The following is a 15,348-nucleotide window of genomic DNA, read 5'->3' as shown; positions in this document are numbered from 1 at the left end:
GAAAGAATTACCGGGATTACCCCCACATCGATCCGTTGAATTTCAAATAGATCTTGTACCAAGAGCTGCACCAATAGCTCGTGCTCCTTACAGACTCGCACCCAGCGAGATGAAAGAACTGCAAAGCCAATTACAAGAACTTTTAGAGCGTGGTTTCATTCGACCAAGCACATCACCGTGGGGAGCTCCTGTTTTGTTTGTCAAGAAGAAAGATGGTACATTTAGGTTGTGTATCGACTACCGAGAGTTGAACAAACTTACCATCAAGAACTGCTACCCACTACCGAGAATCAACGACTTATTTGATCAACTACAAGGCTCGTCTATTTATTCAAAGATTGACTTACGTTCCGGGTATCATCAAATGCGGGTGAAAAAAGATGATATTCCAAAGACTGCTTTCAGAACACGTTACGGTCATTACGAGTTTATGGTCATGCCGTTTGGTTTAACTAATGCACCAGCTGTATTCATGGACCTTATGAACCGAGTGTGTGGACCATACCTTGACAAGTTTGTCATTGTTTTCATTGATGACATACTTATTTACTCAAAGAATGACCAAGAACACGGTGAACATTTGAGAAAGGTGTTAGAAGTATTGAGGAAGGAAGAATTGTACGCTAAGTTTTCAAAGTGTGCATTTTGGTTGGAAGAAGTTCAATTCCTCGGTCACATAGTGAACAAAGAAGGTATTAAGGTGGATCCAGCAAAGATAGAAACTGTTGAAAAGTGGGAAACCCCGAAAACTCCGAAACACATACGCCAATTTTTAGGACTAGCTGGTTACTACAGAAGGTTCATCCAAGACTTTTCCAGAATAGCAAAACCCTTGACTGCATTAACGCATAAAGGGAAGAAATTTGAATGGAATGATGAACAAGAGAAAGCGTTTCAGTTATTGAAGAAAAAGCTAACTACGGCACCTATATTGTCATTGCCTGAAGGGAATGATGATTTTGTGATTTATTGTGACGCATCAAAGCAAGGTCTCGGTTGTGTATTAATGCAACGAACGAAGGTGATTGCTTATGCGTCTAGACAATTGAAGATTCACGAACAAAATTATACGACGCATGATTTGGAATTAGGCGCGGTTGTTTTTGCATTAAAGACTTAGAGGCACTACTTATATGGGGTCAAAAGTATTATATATACTGACCACAAAAGTCTTCAACACATATTTAATCAGAAACAACTGAATATGAGGCAGCGTAGGTGGATTGAATTATTGAATGATTACGACTTTGAGATTCGTTACCACCCGGGGAAGGCAAATGTGGTAGCCGATGCCTTGAGCAGGAAGGACAGAGAACCCATTCGAGTAAAATCTATGAATATAATGATTCATAATAACCTTACTACTCAAATAAAGGAGGCGCAACAAGGAGTTTTAAAAGAGGGAAATTTAAAGGATGAAATACCCAAAGGATCGGAGAAGCATCTTAATATTCAGGAAGACGGAACCCGGTATAGGGCTGAAAGGATTTGGGTACCAAAATTTGGAGATATGAGAGAAAAGGTACTTAGAGAAGCTCATAAAACCAGATACTCAATACATCCTGGAACGGGGAAGATGTACAAGGATCTCAAGAAACATTTTTGGTGGCCTGGTATGAAAGTCGATGTTGCTAAATACGTAGGAGAATGTTTGACGTGTTCTAAGGTAAAAGCTGAGCATCAGAAACCATCAGGTCTACTTCAACAACCCGAAATCCCGGAATGGAAATGGGAAAACATTACCATGGATTTCATCACTAAATTGCCAAGGACTGCAAGTGATTTTGATACTATTTGGGTAATAGTTGATCGTCTCACCAAATCAGCACACTTCCTGCCAATAAGAGAAGATGACAAGATAGAAAAGTTAGCACGACTGTATTTGAAGGAAGTCGTCTCCAGACATGGAATACCAATCTCTATTATCTCTGATAGGGATGGCAGATTTATTTCAAGATTCTGGCAGACATTACAGCAAGCATTAGGAACTCGTCTAGACATGAGTACTGCCTATCATCCACAAACTGATGGGCAGAGCGAAAGGACGATACAAACGTTTGAAGACATGCTACGAGCATGTGTTATTGATTTCGGAAACAGTTGGGATCGACATCTACCGTTAGCAGAATTTTCCTACAACAACAGCTACCATTCAAGCATTGAGATGGCGCCGTTTGAAGCACTTTATGGTAGAAAGTGCAGGTCTCCGATTTGTTGGAGTGAAGTGGGGGATAGACAGATTACGGGTCCGGAGATTATACAAGAAACTACCGAGAAGATCATCCAAATTCAACAACGGTTGAAAACCGCCCAAAGTCGACAAAAGAGCTACGCTGACATCAAAAGAAAAGATATAGAATTTGAAATTGGAGAGATGGTCATGCTTAAAGTTGCACCTTGGAAAGGCGTTGTTCGATTTGGTAAACGAGGGAAATTAAATCCAAGGTATATTGGACCATTCAAGATTATTGATCGTGTCGGACCAGTAGCTTACCGACTTGAGTTACCTCAACAACTCGCGGCTGTACATAACACTTTCCACGTCTCGAATTTGAAGAAATATTTTGCTAAAGAAGATCTCACTATTCCGTTAGATGAAATCCAAATCAACGAAAAACTCCAATTCATCGAAGAACCCGTCGAAATAATGGATCGTGAGGTTAAAAGACTTAAGCAAAACAAGATACCAATTGTTAAGGTTCGATGGAATGCTCGTAGAGGACCCGAGTTCACCTGGGAGCATGAAGATCAGATGAAGAAGAAATACCCGCATCTATTTCCAGAAGATTCGTCAACACCTTCAACTGCTTAAAATTTCGGGACGAAATTTATTTAACGGGTAGGTACTGTAGTGACCCGAACTTTTCCTTGTTTATATATATTAATTTAGATTGATATTTACATGATTAAATGTTTCCAACATGTTAAGCAATTAAACTTATTAAGACTTGATTAATTGAAATATGTTTCATATAGACAATTGACCACCAAAGTTGACCGGTGATTCACGAACGTTAAAACTTATAAAAACTATATGATGACATATATATGGATATATATATAGTTAACATGATACTATGATAAGTAAACATATCATTAAGTATATTAACAATGAACTACATATGTAAAAACAAGACTACTAACTTAATGATTTTTAAACGAGACATATATGTAACGATTATCGTTGTAAAGACATTTAATGTATATATATCATATTAAGAGATATTCATACATGATAATATCATGATAATATAATAATTTAAAATCTCATTTGATATTATAAACATTGGGTTAACAACATTTAACAAGATCGTTAACCTAAAGGTTTCAAAACAACACTTACATGTAACGACTAACGATGACTTAACGACTCAGTTAAAATGTATATACATGTAGTGTTTTAATATGTATTTATACACTTTTGAAAGACTTAAATACACTTATCAAAATACTTCTACTTAACAAAAATGCTTACAATTACATCCTCGTTCAGTTTCATCAATAATTCTACTCGTATGCACCCGTATTCGTACTCGTACAATACACAGCTTTTAGATGTATGTACTATTGGTATATACACTCCAATGATCAGCTCTTAGCAGCCCATGTGAGTCACCTAACACATGTGGGAACCATCATTTGGAAACTAGCATGAAATATCTCATAAAATTACAAAAATATGAGTAATCATTCATGACTTATTTACATGAAAACAAAATTACATATCCTTTATATCTAATCCATACACCAACGACCAAAAACACCTACAAACACTTTCATTCTTCAATTTTCTTCATCTAATTAATCTCTCTCAAGTTCTATCTTCAAGTTCTAAGTGTTCTTCATATATTCTACAAGTTCTAGTTACATAAAATCAAGAATACTTTCAAGTTTGCTAGCTCACTTTCAATCTTGTAAGGTGATCATCCAACCTCAAGAAATATTTGTTTCTTACAGTAGGTTATCATTCTAATACAAGGTAATAATCATATTCAAACTTTGGTTCAATTTCTATAACTATAACAATCTTATTTCAAGTGATGATCTTACTTGAACTTGTTTTCGTGTCATGATTCTGCTTCAAGAACTTCGAGCCATCCAAGGATCCGTTGAAGCTAGATCCATTTTTCTCTTTTCCAGTAGGTTTATCCAAGGAACTTAAGGTAGTAATGATGTTCATAACATTATTCGATTCATATATATAAAGCTATCTTATTCGAAGGTTTAAACTTGTAATCACTAGAACATAGTTTAGTTAATTCTAAACTTGTTCGCAAACAAAAGTTAATCCTTCTAACTTGACTTTTAAAATCAACTAAACACATATTCTATATCTATATTATATGCTAACCTAATGATTTAAAACCTGGAAATACGAAAAACACCGTAAAACCGGATTTACGCCGTCGTAGTAACACCGCGGGCTGTTTTGGGTTAGTTAATTAAAAACTATGATAAACTTTGATTTAAAAGTTGTTATTCTGAGAAAATGATTTTTATTATGAACATGAAACTATATCCAAAAATTATGGTTAAACTCAAAGTGGAAGTATGTTTTCTAAAATGGTCATCTAGACGTCGTTCTTTCGACTGAAATGACTACCTTTACAAAAACGACTTGTAACTTATTTTTCCGACTATAAACCTATACTTTTTCTGTTTAGATTCATAAAATAGAGTTCAATATGAAACCATAGCAATTTGATTCACTCAAAACGGATTTAAAATGAAGAAGTTATGGGTAAAACAAGATTGGATAATTTTTCTCATTTTAGCTACGTGAAAATTGGTAACAAATCTATTCCAACCATAACTTAATCAACTTGTATTGTATATTATGTAATCTTGAGATACCATAGATACGTATACAATGTTTCGACCTATCATGTCGACACATCTATATATATTTCGGAACAACCATAGACACTCTATATGTGAATGTTGGAGTTAGCTATACAGGGTTGAGGTTGATTCCAAAATATATATAGTTTGAGTTGTGATCAATACTGAGATACGTATACACTGGGTCGTGGATTGATTCAAGATAATATTTATCGATTTATTTCTGTACATCTAACTGTGGACAACTAGTTGTAGGTTACTAACGAGGACAGCTGACTTAATAAACTTAAAACATCAAAATATATTAAAAGTGTTGTAAATATATTTTGAACATACTTTGATATATATGTATATATTGTTATAGGTTCGTGAATCAACCAGTGGCCAAGTCTTACTTCCCGACGAAGTAAAAATCTGTGAAAGTGAGTTATAGTCCCACTTTTAAAATCTAATATTTTTGGGATGAGAATACATGCAGGTTTTATAAATGATTTACAAAATAGACACAAGTACGTGAAACTACATTCTATGGTTGAATTATCGAAATCGAATATGCCCCTTTTTATTAAGTCTGGTAATCTAAGAATTAGGGAACAGACACCCTAATTGACGCGAATCCTAAAGATAGATCTATTGGGCCTAACAAACCCCATCCAAAGTACCAGATGCTTTAGTACTTTGAAATTTATATCATATCCGAAGGGTGTCCCGGAATGATGGGGATATTCTTATATATGCATCTTGTTAATGTCGGTTACCAGGTGTTCACCATATGAATGATTTTTATCTCTATGTATGGGATGTGTATTGAAATATGAAATCTTGTGGTCTATTATTATGATTTGATATATATAGGTTAAACCTATAACTCACCAACATTTTTGTTGACATTTTAAGCATGTTTATTCTCAGGTGATTATTAAGAGCTTCCGCTGTCGCATACTTAAATAAGGACGAGATTTGGAGTCCATTCTTGTATGATATTATGTAAAAACTGCATTCAAGAAACTTATTTTGTTGTAACATATTTGTATTGTAAACCATTATGTAATGGTCGTGTGTAAACAGGATATTTTAGATTATCATTATTTGATAATCTACGTAAAGCTTTTTAAACCTTTATTGATGAAATAAAGGTTATGGTTTGTTTTAAAATGAATGCAGTCTTTGAAAAACGTCTCATATAGAGGTCAAAACCTCGCAACGAAATCAATTAATATGGAACGTTTTTAATCAATAAGAACGGGACATTTCATGTACTCCGTGCTCTTGATCATTCTTTGAGTAAATGAGGATATCATCGATGAAAACAATGACAAACTTGTCAAGATATGGTCCACACACTCGGTTCATGAGGTCCATGAACGCAGCTGGTGGGTTAGTTAAATCAAACGGCATAACCATAAACTCGTAATGACTGTAACGCGTCCTAAAAGCAGTCTTCGGAATATCATCCTCCTTCACTCGCATTTGGTGATATCCAGAACGTAAATCAATCTTCGAATAAACTGACGAGCCTTGTAGTTGATCAAATAAGTCATCGATTCTCGGTAGTAGATAACGATTCTTGATGGTAAGTTTGTTCAACTCTCGGTAGTCGATACACAACCTGAATGTACCATCTTTCTTTTTGACAAACAAAACAGGAGCTCCCCACGGTGATGTGCTTGGTCGAATGAAACCACGCTCCAGAAGTTCTTGTAACTGACTTTGTAATTCCTTCATTTCGCTGGGTGCAAGTCTGTATGGAGCACGAGCTATTGGTGCAGCTCCTTGTACCAGGTCTATTTGAAATTCCACAGATCGGTGTGGAGGTAGTCCCGATAATCCTTTCGGAAATACATCGGGAAATTCTTTTGCAACGGAAACATCATCGATGTTCTTCTCTTCGGTTTGTATTTTCTCGACGTGTGCTAGAACGGCATAGCAACCTTTTTTTATTAGTTTTTGCGCCTTTAAGTTACTAATAAGGTTTAGCTTCGCGTTGCTCTTTTCTCCGTACACCATTAAGGGTTTTCCTTTTTCTCGTACAATACGAATTGCATTTTTGTAACATACGATCTCTGCTCTCTCCTTTTTCAACCAGTCCATGCCAATTATCACATCAAAACTCCCTAACTCTACTGGTATCAAATCAATCTTAAATGTTTCGCTAACCAATTTAATTTCTCGATCCTGACATATTTTATCTGCTGAAATTAATTTACCGTTTGCTAATTCGAGTAAAAATTTATTATCCAAAGGCGTCAATGGACAACTTAATTTAGCACAAAAATCTCTACTCATATACCTTTTATCCGCACCCGAATCAAATAAGACATAAGCAGGTTTTTCATCTATAAGGAACGTACCCGTAACTAGCTCCAGGTCTTCCTGTGCTTCCACCGCATTTATGTTGAAGACTCTTCCTCGGCCTTGACCATTATTATTCCCCGGATTTGGACACGTATTTCTGTAATGACCTTTCTTCCCGCATCCAAAACATGTAACATCAGCAATACTTGTTCCGACGTTATACGTTCCTTTATTTCCGTTAACCGTTGGTCCGTAGACTTCACACTTTGTAGCACTGTGACCCGTTCTATTGCCTTTGGTGCATAACTCCCTACAAAAGTCATCCGAATGATATTTCTCACACCTTAGGCATTGATTTTTTCTGCCTCTTGTTGTTGTTGTTGTTGTTGTTGTTGTTGTTATTGTTATTATTGTTGGGGTTGTTGTTGCGGTTGAAATTATTGTTAGGACGGTTGTTGTAGTGGTTATTGTTGTTGTTGGGGCGTTTGTTGTTGCGATAAATGGTGCGATTGAATTTGTGATTATTGTTGTGATGATTGTTGAGGTGATTGTTACTGTTGTTGTGTTGGTGACTCTTGTCACTGTTTTCTTCCCACTTTCTCTTGACTTGTTTCGTGTTAGCTTCTTCGGCCGCCTGTTCTTTAATCCTTCCCTCAATCTGATTTATGAATGAGCCATTCGACTTGCCTTTTGTATGGAGGTGGGCTACTGTGAACTCACATTTTCTTGAATCCTTTCGGGTAATCCTTTTACAAATGCGTCGATCTTCTCCTATTCATCTTCGAACGCTCTTGGACACAATAGGCACAACTCTGTGAATCATCGTTCGTACGTGGTAATGTCAAAACCTTGTGTTCGTAATCCTCTAAGCTCTACCTTGAGCTTATTGACTTCGTTTCTGGGACGGTACTGCTCGTTCATCAGGTGCTTGAATGCTGACCACGGTAGTGCGTAAGCAGCATCTTGTCCCACCTGTTCGAGATAGGTGTCCCACCATGTTAACGCAGTACCTGTGAAGGTGTGCGTAGCGTACTTCACCCTATCTTCTTCATTACATTTACTTATGGCAAACACCGATTCGACCTTCTCGGTCCACCGTTTCAATCTGATTGGTCCTTCGGTTCCATCAAATTCCAAAGTTTTGCAGGCAGTAAACTCTTTGTAGGAGCATCCTACACGATTTCTAGTGGCGTTAGTTGCATTGCTAGATTCAGAGTTATTATTGTTATTTTGCATTGCAGCCTGTACTGCCGCTATGTTGGCAGCAAGAAAAATATGGAAGTCTTCCTCGCTCATGTTCAAGTTCTGATGAGTAGTCGGTGCCATTTCTTTCAAAAATAGCCAAAAGAATTAAGTTAATCATATAGAATATTAAGAGTAGTCAATAGTATTTTGTAGCATAATATGAACTCATTTATAAAAGCTTTTTCTTCATATTATTGTTTTATAAGTTTTAATACGGGTAGTACCTACCCGTTAAGTTCATACGTAATAGCTAATATACAATTCAACTACTACGATTCTATATGAAAACTAAATACAATAATATTTCACATTCAACTTTTATACAATATTTTACAAACTTACAATACCGCTATTTTACATATAGCATGAAATATTGCACATAAAAAATTTGATACAAAATAGTTGCGAAGACAATTCTAGTTAATATGCAAGTCATTCAGCAAAGGCAATAAAGACACGAAATTCATACGTCCAGAAACAAGTCATGCATTCTGGTTTTACTAGGACTACTTTTCATCCTTGGTCTTGTGGAACATAACCGTTGTGGCCGTTGACAAGACAGCATGTTGTAACGTCGTCAAAGGGACAAGGGTTTCGTAATGCCCAATAGCCCCGTAACAATCTAAAAACCTTGTTTCTCACCCCAACTACTGAGTCCGTCACTTGTAGGAATGTTTTATTTAACAATTGTAATCCGATGCTCTTTTTCTCACTTTGGTGAGAAGCGAACATCACTAACCTGTAAGCATAACATGCTTCTTTATGTTGCATGTTAGAAGCTCTTTCTAACTCACGAAGTCCTATGTTGGGATATATTGAGTCAAAATAAGTTCTTAACCCGTAGCGTAATATTGCATTTGGGTTCCCCGCATTTAATGCTTTAAAGAAAACACGGCGTAACTTACGGTCTCCCCAATGTGATATACCCCATCTTTCAAATGAAAGCCTTTTATAAACTAAGGCATGCCTGGAACTTTCATCAAATGTTCTACACACTAAATTTGCCGTAAATAATTGTGTCGACGAATTCTGACTGACTTTAGACAAGATTTCATCAATCATGTCCCCGGGTAGGTCTTCTAAAATTTTTGGTTGACTATCCTTAACATCCATTTTTTTTTATACTGTAAAAATAGACGAGGGTTAGATTCGTAAAAGATAATTATCAAATAATACAAGAAATTTTCACATACAACATAAAAGTACAAGCACACTTATTTTACATATTTTACACCTCATGATTACAACTCTTTATTCCGAATCACTAGTTTCTTCCTCTTCGGACCTGTTTCGTTTTGCTAATTTTCTAGGGATATATGATGTTCCTCTAATACGAGCCGTTGTTTTCACAAATGGTTTAGAAAAACCTGGTGGCTTAGAGGTTCCCGGGTTATTGTTACAACTTAAGAAATACGGGTGTTGACAATACATATAAAGTTCATCAGGATTGGAATCAGGTTTCTCTATTTTGATGCTCTTTCCCTTATTATTTTCTTTTGCTTTTTCAAATTGGTTCGAGGTAATTTCTATAACATCATCGAAATCCACATCGGGCTCCGATTCATCGGAAAATTGGTAATCTTCCCAATATTTTGCTTCCTCGGCGGAAACACCATTGACCATTATTAATTTTGGTCCATTGGTTGAGGGTTTTCTTTTATTTATATGTTTTTCTATGGTTCCTAATATTTCCTCCTCCGTAACCTCTTCTTCCGGTTCTTCCTCTTCCGGTTCCTCTTCTTCCGGTTCCTCTTCTTCTGGTTCCTCTTCTTCAGGTTCCTCTTCGGGAACTTGTGAATCTTCCCAATATATATTCGACTCTTCATTATTATTAGGTGAGTCGATGGAATTTGTACTAGAGGTAGACATCTATCACACAATATCAAACATGTTAAGAGATTAATATATCACATAATATTTACATGTTAATAATATATAGTTTCCAAAAAAAATATTAAGCAATCATTTTTAAAGAAAATACGGTCGAAGTCCAGACTCACTAATGCATCCTAACAAACATAGTTAGACACACTAATGCAAATTTCTGGTTCTCTAAGACCAACTGAAATGTCCCGTTCATAATGATTATAAACGTTTCATATTAATTGATTTCGTTGCGAGGTTTTGACCTCTATATGAGACCTTTTTCAAAGACTGCATTCGATTTTATAAACAAACCATAACCTTTATTTTATAGATAAAGGTCTAAAACATTACGAAGATTATCAAATAATGATAATCTAACATATAGCGTTTTCACACGACCATTACATAATGGTTTACAATAATATTACACAACAATTTAAGTCTTCGAATGCAGTTTTTGAATAATATTATACAAACATGCAGACTCCATCATGTCTTTACTTAGCATGCAACAGCGGAAGCTCTTAATAATCACCTGAGAATAAACATGCTTTAAACGTCAACAAAAATGTTGGTGAGTTATAGGTTTAACTTATATATCAATTTATATTAATAGACCACAAGATTTCATTTTTCATAGTTAACTGCAGGAACACTCATCTGCAAAAGAATATAATACAGGAACACTCATCTGTATAAAAATCATTCATATGAAGAACACCTGGTAACTGACATTAACAAATGCATATAGAATATCCCCAAATATACATGTACACTCATCTGTATATAAAATCGAAGTACTAAAGCATCCATAACCTGGATGGGGTTCGTTAGGCCCATAGATCTATCTTCAGGATTCGCGTCAATTAGTGGCGTTCACTAATTCTTAGGTTACCAAGCAAAAGGGTGATATTCAATAAGATAATTCAATCATAGAATGTAATTTTCAAGTACTTGTGTCTATTTTGTAAATCATTTATAAAACTGCATGTATTCTCATCCCAAAAATATTCAATAGTAAAAATAGGACTATAACTTACTTTCACAGATTTTTCCTTCGTCGGAAATAAGACTTGGCCACTGGTCGATTCACGAACCTATAACAATATGTACATATACATCAAAGTATGATCGAAATATATTCACAACATTTTTTATTACGTTTTATTGATTTAAGTTTATTAAGTCAGCTGTCCTCGTTAGTAACCTACAACTAGTTATCCATCGTTAGATGTACAGAAATAAATCAATATATATTATCTTGAATCAATCCACGACCCAGTGTATACACGTATCAGGCTAGATCACAACTCAAAGTATATATATTTTTGGAATCAACCTCAACTCTGTATAGCAAACACGAGCATTACAGCATATAGAGTGTCTATGGTTGTTCCAAATAATATATATACATGGGTCGATATGATATGTCAAAACATTGTATACGTGTCTATGGTATCCCAAGATTACATAATATATGTTAGAATACATGTATAATACAATATAAGTTAGCTAGGGTATGATTAATATAGATTTGTTACAAATTTCACGTAGCTACAACAAGCAAAATTATCCAATCTTGTTTTACCCATAACTTCTTCGTTTTAAATCCGTTTTGAGTGATTCAAGTTGCTATAGTTTCATAATGAACGGTAATTTATGAAACTAATTAGAAAAAGTATAATTTTATAGTCAGAAATATAGGTTACAAGTCATTTACTAAAGAGGTAGTCATTTCCGTCGAAAGAACGACATCTTGATGACCATTTTGAAAAACATACTTCCACTTTGAGTTTAACCATAATTTTTGGATATAGTTTCATGTTCATAAGAAAAATCATTTTCCCAGAAGGACAACTTTTAAATCAAAGTTCATCATAGTTTTTAATTATCAAACCCTAAACAGCCCCCGATTTCACTACGACGACGTATGTCCGGTTTTAAGGTGTTCTTCTTGTTTCCAGGTTTTAAATCATTAAGTTAGCATATCATATAGATATAGAACATGTGTTTAGTTAATTTTAAAAGTCAAGTTATAAGGATTAACTTTGTTTGCGAACAAGTTTAGAATTAACTAAACTATGTTCTAGTGATTACAAGTTTAAATCTTCGAATAAGATAGTTTTATATATATGAATCGAATGATGTTATGAACATCATTATGTGACGACCCGGAAATTTCCGATCAAATTTAAACTTAATCTTTATATAATTTCGACATAATAAGCAAAGTCTGTAATGATGAAGTCTCAAAAATTTTGAACTGTTTATATGAAATCATTTGACCATTGACATTTCCCGACGATTCACGAAAAATAGTTTGTAAATAAATATGTATACATATTTGGATGTAAGTATATATGATGATTAAAAATTAAGGTAAACATTTTGAATTAAATACGTAAAATAAGATACAAAATAATTAGGTATAATTTAAATAAAAAATATATTTAAATATATATGATTACTATGCATGATTAATATTATATGTACATTGTAACACATATAAATATTCAAATGTGTTATTATATAAAATAAGTATGAAATATATGGATTGTATATTATATGTATTTATAAGTTAAAGTATAAAGTTATATTGAGACCATTATTTTCATTAATGCTAATATTAATATTAAAATATGTATTATTAATATTATAAATCTTAATATATATGAAATTTGATAAGTATAAATTATTATAGTATTATTATTGCTAATATTATTACCATTTTATAATTAGTATCATTATTAATATCAAATATTATTATAATTAATATAATTATTATTAGTGTAATTGTAATTAATATTTATTAGAAAACAATATCTTTTATTAATAATGAGATTGATATCATTTTTTTATATTATTATTATCAGTTCCATTATTTATACTAAAAATTAATGTATACATATAATAAATATTATTATGTTTTCTGTATATATGTAATATACAAATATAAGTATAATCGATATACACATATACAAATACAGAAATATATATATATATATATAGATATATATATATATATATATATATATATATATATATATATATATATACTTTTATATATATATACATAAATACATATATACATATGAAATATGATTATACATATATAAATACAGTTATACATATAAAAATACATATATATATATATATATATATATATATATATATATATACATATATACATATGAAATATGATTATACATATATAAATACAGTTATACATATAAAAATACATATATATATATATATATATATATATATATATATATATATATATATATATATATATATATACTAAATACCGATACATATATATTAATAGATAAATATACAGATTCATTATATATAAATAAAAATATAAATAAGATTATATATATAATTACATATAGAAAAACTTTGTACTCTGTTAGGGATCACTTTCAACCTGTAGAAGGAATCCAAAATTCATACCAATCAGTGCTAGATTATATGAACGAAACCAAAATTGATATCAGTGGTATAGTCCTTCACTTATTTTAATTATCTTCACGTACGATTGATTCTTGTTGTCTTCAATTTGATGATATAAATCCAAACCATTTGTTAATTGACATGATACAACTTCACATTATCATTTACAAACTACAGAACAATTTATCAACTCCCACATAATCGAAATTAATCAGATAAAAAGGAAGAACAAAGGTATATGCTCTGTACCAGCTTCTTTTTGTCCATAAATTGATTTCGAATGAGATTTTAAAATCCTTAAATGCATAATTGTTAGAAATCTTCTACGTAAACTATCTGGAAGGTTTCAAGGTCCAATTTTTACAATCAAGTTCCAATTTTAGAGTCAAAGTTAATTTTCTAAAAGTCAAAATAAATGTTCATCGAGAAATTCGAGCTCTATTTGATGTTTTCAGTTAAATTAACGACACAGAAAGTTTCTATGTTTGATTTGGAACCTTTTTTCATGTTGTAATCAAAACCTGAAACGCTCATAAATTCAAAAATCAAATTCAAGTTACAAGAACGTTTTTTTTTCTGTCTCAGCTATTAAATTTAATTTTTATTATGTTTAAATAAGTTAATTAAACTCTAAACGTTTTTGTGTCAATTACAAACTATAATTTAATAATTTGATTAGCTGTTATGGTGGTATGACCACTGATCGATTTTCAGTTTAAAGGGAAAAGAGATGAACAATTAAAAAAACGGGTTTTGATATATTTCTGTCCAGTTTGAATCAATTAAACGAGTGCAGCAGAATGGTTAAGGTTTAGTGTCGGGAAGCGAGAGGTCGTGGGTTCGAGTCCTATTCAGTGCAATTCTTTTTATAAAAGCTCATTAAGGTAGTTTCTTTTTTCTTAAAATTATTATTATTATTATTATTTATTGTAATTGTTATTATTATTGTTATTGTTGTTGTTATTGTTATTGTTATTGTTATTATTAATGATTGTTATTATTATTAGCATAAATATTATGATTATTATTATAATTAAAATAAGTATTAGAACTATAACTATTTGTATTATTATTATTAAGTATTACAAACAATTGTTATTAGTATTATTATTATTACTAATGCAAGTATTAGTTATTATTATTATTATTATTATTATTATTATTATTATTATTATTATTATTATTATTATTATTTTTACATAACCCTAGTTACAAGTATTATATTCATTAGTATTATTATTATTATTATTATTATTATTATTATTATTATTATTATTATTTAAATTAAGATTGTTGATATTATTAGTATGATTATTATTAATATTGTTATCATTAATATTATTATCATAAGTATTATTATTATTATTATCATTATAACTAAAATATATAGATATATTAAAATTACTATCATGATTATTACTAGTATTATTATCATAACTATCTGTAACAGAAAAATTGATATTTTTACAAGTATTAGTATTAATATCACTATACTTATTATTAATATAATTAGTATTACCATTATTACTTTATTTAGTAATATCAAGTATTATTATTATTATTATTTTTACCAATATTAATATAAGTTATGTATCATTATAATTACTAATAGTAACAAACAAATAATATATATATATATATATA

The sequence above is a fragment of the Rutidosis leptorrhynchoides genome, chromosome 2, assembly GCF_046630445.1.
Source record: "Rutidosis leptorrhynchoides isolate AG116_Rl617_1_P2 chromosome 2, CSIRO_AGI_Rlap_v1, whole genome shotgun sequence".
Classification (NCBI taxonomy): Eukaryota; Viridiplantae; Streptophyta; class Magnoliopsida; order Asterales; family Asteraceae; genus Rutidosis; species Rutidosis leptorrhynchoides.
Note: the sequence above shows the minus strand (reverse complement) of the source record.